The 5,826-nt window shown below is 40.9% G+C and overlaps 1 non-coding gene across 1 annotated transcript; it reads right to left on the bottom strand.

Annotated features, from left to right (window-relative positions):
• Positions 1-3,229: 3,229 nt before the first annotated feature.
• On the bottom strand, positions 3,230-3,336 carry LOC116283233 (U6 spliceosomal RNA). The gene has a single exon (XR_004192794.1). It is a non-coding gene; the product is annotated as a U6 spliceosomal RNA (small nuclear RNA).
• Between the last annotated feature and the right edge of the window lie 2,490 nt (positions 3,337-5,826).

Genomic DNA, 5,826 nt, shown 5'->3' with positions numbered 1-5,826 from the left:
CAAGAAGGAAAACTGCCCGATTACCTTATTATTACATTACTTTCTGACTGTTACATGTTGAGGCTTGATGAAAAGGATGTAGAACCCACACATAGGTAACTTCTCTACCATCTTAACTTCTTTTTGGAATATGGTGAGGGTTAAGTAAATACATAAGTGAAAAAAACTAAAATAAATTTACACTAAAAAATAAGAGACCACACTACATACATATTGTTTGAAATTTATTGACGACTTATCTGTAATCATTGGTTCTAATATCACCACACTTCAGTTTTTTTTACCTGCAATAAGTTATGAAAACCAGAGTGAGTCAATGAGGATGATATAAAAAAAAGGATCAAATTTTGTTGATTGGAGATAAATTTAATTTGCTTATTTCCCTTTAAAAGCTCAAGGTTACGTTTGATATCTTTGACAGTGTTGAATTTTGAGCCCTGAGCCCTGTGCTCCAGAAAAAGAATGGAGGTGAAGATGTACACAGATGTAAGCGGACCCTGGTTCAAGTCCTGGCTTTGCCGTTGGTCGGCTGTGTGACCATAGACATGTTACAACAACTGTGAGCTGTATCCTCAAATGGGAAAATGTGTGTCGTAGACTAGAGACTTCTCAGAATTCTGACAACTCTAAAATTCTGCGATTAGAGAATGATGCTTGTGTTTCCTTATAGATTGATAGAGACAATTCTAGAATCTTTTTTCCTTTTTGTCATCTTATTCTCTTAGAATTCTTTTAGAGACATACGCTGATAGGATTTCAGGTTTAATGTTTTGTTTTATTTCTTTTTATACATATGAAGAGGCTATAGATTCTTGAATTTCAGCATTTATCCTGAGGGTAAGCCAGAAATATTTGTGGTAAAATGTATCTTGGTACTTTAATTTTATTACCTGGAGATGTTTGCCATTTTGACCAATACTAAGTACCAGAGATTTCCCTCCTGTGCAGTTGCCCAGGGTTTAAGATTTGTCAAAGGGCCTGGGTGAAATGCCAGGATGTTACAATTTCAGATACTCAGCTACTTTGAAGAGACGTGTCTTCAAGGTTTTCCTCATCTCGGAGCTGCAAATAGAAGCTGGCCTTAATTCACAATCAGTAAGGAATCGCTGGAATATTTTTTTAAGGTGTAAAGAAAGGCGTGGCTTCTGCTTTTAACTTAAACTCAGCTTTTTAAACCAGGTTCTTCCCATTTTATAAATAGAGGGTAATAATTTTTTGCAGTAGCATATTTTACAGTTATTGTGAATAGGACAAGGAGTCTGTGTTCTGTTTCGCATGCTCTAAAAGGATGAAATATACATCCTATGTATATTTATGTAAGAGGAAAGTATTTAACAACGTTTATTTAAGAGTCAAAATGTGTCTTGTCTTTTGTCTCTACTCTCCTGGGTTTATCCTCATTCTTGTTTTCAGCCTCCACTTTCAAATAATATAAAACCTAAATTCTAGCTTGTCCTTGCTGAAACTCACACTGCATTAATGGTTAACTTACTCTTGTTTGCTACAACAACATCACCAACCCAAGAAAGGCTCAATTTTTGAGACTGATAGAGACTGGAAAAGGATTTCTAACCAAGTTCTCTGAATCCTAATAAGTCAATTTCCTCATCAAAAATATTAGTTACCAAGGTCTAAATGAGATCACTTTCAAATGCCAAGCAGAAATACAATACTTGGTGATCTGTTCCTAAGTAATTCCTCTAACTATAAATTGCAAGATGAAGGAAGGCAGGATTTTTGAACAAAGCACTGAAAAAACCACAAATTGATTGCATCTCTACTTAAAAAGAATGGTTAAAACAAAAACAACAGAAACAGTGGGAGCCGGAGAAACATTCTTCTCAGCTATCAAATACAGTGAGTTGATCATTAATGTGTTCTTGCATGGTATTACCAAAAGCATAAACGCGTATAAAAAATATACACCCCCACATACATGCCATTAAAAGTTGCCAACAATACAAAGTACAAGATTTTGTAACTGCAATGAAAATATTTTGTAGGATATGTAAACTGGAGGCTCCATCGAGTTCCTCAAAAATTATTTGGTTAAAGGGTAAATACACCTTGTACATCATAATGAAAGTCTTATAGGTAGGGGTGGAGATTAACACTTCAGGCTGTCTACAGAATATTAATAAAATTCAATATATTTTCTAAAAGGTATAATTTATATTTTGTGGAAATGAGACCCTTTTCTAATAAAATTCTTCTGTCCTTCATTCTGTTCATATAATTTCGCTATAAATCATCCTGTAGGAATTTTTCCCCCCTAAATATTCATCTCAGGGAGAACCTATTTAAATAAGCCCTCTTAGCAAGATCTTTCAGAATTAAAATTACACCACAAGCGACACTTCATCCAGCATGTTTCCTTCTATAAAATTTTCTTATGCCTAAAATAATATTTTTGTTGGATTATATTATGTTAAAATTGTCGACTTGAGGTGACTTTGATAGTAAAGAAACACTGTGTTAAAAGAGCAGCAAATTATTTTAGCCTTAATTGCACCTTCTCCGAGTCTGTACCATTGCAGCTCCTTTCTGCTCCCCATCTACATATATAGTGAGAAAAACCTAAGGGCATTATTCTCAGCTTCACCACAAAGAAAGAATAAGAAGGAAGAAAAATTGCTGCTGGATATACTAGGTTTCCTTGGTTTCTGGTAAACTGGAGCATTATGCGCCTTCATAGTCATCTGAAGCTAATTTTACTCTGCTGTCTGGCAGTCATTAGACTCAATTCTTTTATTTTATTCCTGATAGGAATATAATAAGTAACTGGATTTCTTAGGATGTGAGGTATAATATGGAGAGAAGATAGATGTTCAGACATTCACACACACACACAAACACACGATACATTAACGTCAGGACCTCGGCAAGGTCTCATGAGGTGGGGGTGGGGTGTTCCTGAGGGAATTACAGGAAGTTTCTCTGGGTCAGACAAGCTGACCCTGCAGAGCTCACAGACGGTTTTGATGGGGATCTTCAGCAAATCTCTTGCTTTTGTACATTATCAAGTGCTTAACCAATGAATGTTCACATGCTTTAATTCATCTGTTTCTTGTGTCTACCCTCTGTGGTAGGTGCAGCCAGCTTTCCCACCCCCACTTTCCATTTGGAAGCGGAGGTTTAGTCACGTTAAGTGACTTCCCAGCGTTAGACAGCTCTCAGTGCTGTTTTCTTCCTTTCTTTCTCTCTCTTTCTTTCTCTATAGCTGATTTACAAAAATATGGACCGCTTCGCAAAGTTGTGTGTCATCCTTGCACTGGGGCCGTGCTAATCTTCTCTGTGTCTTTCCCATTTTAACACCCGAGCTGCCGAAGTGAGCACTTGAGTACTGTTTCCTGACGCAGAGTCCAGGGCTCCACCACTGTGTTTCCGTCCACTCACCTGTTCAGCTTCCTGGGCCCTCTGGGGGCCCTCACATCACCTCGGCCCGCAGCACCAAGTGGGAGAGCAATCAGGGGCTCAGATGAAATGTACACATTTGTTCATTGTGTGCAGCCTCCCCAGTCCTTGCAAGCACTGCAGGCTTGGTAAACCCTGTGTGTAGGATATGGGGCATCACGAGCTGTAGCATAAATATGTTTGCAAACAGAAGTCATTGCCCTTATCATCTGTGACTTCCAAAACCATTTCGTTCCCTAGAGAAGAGCATGGACTCAGAGTAGCTGCCGTCCTTCAGGACAGTTCCCAGGTATTTATCATGGGCCAGCACTGACTATACAGCGTAATATTTATTGGATGCTTACGCTGAGTTGGACAAGGTTCTAAGTATCTGTACATGAATAAACTCACTTAATCCTCACATCAATGTCCTGCCATTATTAGTATTTAGTAATAGTAATTACAGCTGTTATTATCTTCCCCACTTCATAGGTAAGCAAATTAAAGCACAGAGAGTTTAATTACTTGCTCCAAGTCACATAACCAGGATACAATGGAACCAAAAATCTGAACCCAGCCAGAACTTGGGCTATGCGGTGCTGCCTCTCTGGACCTTAGGAGCTGTGCCAAGTGATGAAGAGACAGAAATCAACAAGGTTTCTTTCTCAGTAAATCCAGAGCCTGGATGGGAGACAGATGCATGTGAAGTGCTCTTCCATGTGCGAGATGCCACAGGACAGGCACAGGCAAGGGAGAGTTAACACACACCCTCTAGAGCACCATCCCCAGGGCTTGCAGCGAGGTGTACCTGAATGCAGTGAGGTTTCCACCGAGCCAAGAAAGACAAGTGAGGGTTTATCAGTCTTCAGCACCAAGGAAGCTGATCCCAAGTACCAGGAATAGCTCCTAAGAAGCACAGAGGCAGGAAATGACACCGTGCACCAGAAACTCTCAGATTTTGAGGGCTGTGGCACAGAAAGTCAGGCAGTGATAAGCAGAAATGGAGCTGGATAAGCCAGGTCTTGCCGGGCTTTGTGGACCATGCACAGTAGGTTGAATTTCATCATGGAGACCACGAGGAGCCATGGAAAGGCTTCCAGTAGGAGAGTCGTATGAGGTTTGTGTTCTAGGAAGAGACTCCAGAATCGGTGGAGAAGGATGGATTAGAGGTGGTGGTTGAGATGAGTGGCAGTCAGACCAGTTTTGCAACTTGTTATGAGAAAATGATGGAGACTTTCTGAACTGGGACAATGGTGGTAAGGATTTAAGTGAGAGAGAGAACTCTGGACCTTCATGCCTGTTAATCCTAGGGTTATTCTTACTAATATCATTAGTTTCCTTTAATATTTTGCCCAAGTTGGCTAGGTTATTCATCTGCCTTGGAGGAGATCACAGAAAGATAACATATCCATTTGGATACATTCTGTTCCAAATAAGAAAAATTCAAGTGGAAATGGAATGGCTTAAAGAATGAAGAAAAGTTATTTCATATAGGAAGTTTTGAGTTAGGGCACTTTTAGGTTTGGTTAATTCAGTAGCTCAGTGATAACACCAAGGAATCTTTTTTTTTTCATTTATCTGTTCCACCTTCCACAGTGTCACTTGTCTCCCCTATGTCTAGGTATCCTCATGGTCTCAAAATGGCTGCCACCGTGCCAGGAATCAATATCAGCAAACAGATTAGGGAGGAGTTAAGCCTCTGCTGACACATGCAGATGCATGATATAAAATCAGGGTTCTTGTTTCAGGGAAGACAGAAGGAAGCATTCGAAGAGACAACTATTAGTGCCTGCTCAGAATGCAGGGAGAGGTTAATGTTCAGCTTCTTGTATTGAAAGAACAGGATTGTGCAGCAAGAATCAAACCTTGTGCGCCAGATTATCTGAACAAATGATCTGAATTTCTTCATTGGCTCTCTTGGTGTGCCTTTAGGCAGCTTTAGCAAGTCTGATTGTAGTTTCCTACAAAGGAGGTGTAGACTGGAAAAGGATGGAGAGGGAGACAGTCCTTTTTGGCCCCAGGAGATTGTGGGAAGAAGGAGAGAGGGAGAAGGCAAGTGAGACTGGAGATGTCATCCTTTTTCCCTCCTTGGGATTGGCTTGGGGAAGCGGCAGTGGTGTGGTGTTGTGGTGGCGGGGCACTGGCATTAACCAACCATCAGGAGATGGTGAGAGGGTGAGGCCCGCATTCCATTCCCCTATTTGGAATTCCGAGTGGAGACTGCTCTGCACAGAGCCGCATCGCGTGGGGAGCAGTGTGTTTTGACACAAGATCTCCCTAGCACTCGAGGTTTTCTCAGTTTCACACTGTAGAAGCTAAGCTGGTGCACAGGCGGCCAGCCGTGAGGACAGTACTGCAGGGGGCTCTTCATGAGCCAGGGGATCAGACAGCGGGCGTGGAGGAGACTCAGTGTTTTCCCAGGAGCCAAAAGAA

The sequence above is a fragment of the Vicugna pacos genome, chromosome 14 (genome assembly GCF_048564905.1).
Source record: "Vicugna pacos chromosome 14, VicPac4, whole genome shotgun sequence".
NCBI classification, from domain to species: domain Eukaryota; kingdom Metazoa; phylum Chordata; class Mammalia; order Artiodactyla; family Camelidae; genus Vicugna; species Vicugna pacos.
Note: the sequence above shows the minus strand (reverse complement) of the source record. Positions and strands in the feature narration are given on the sequence as shown.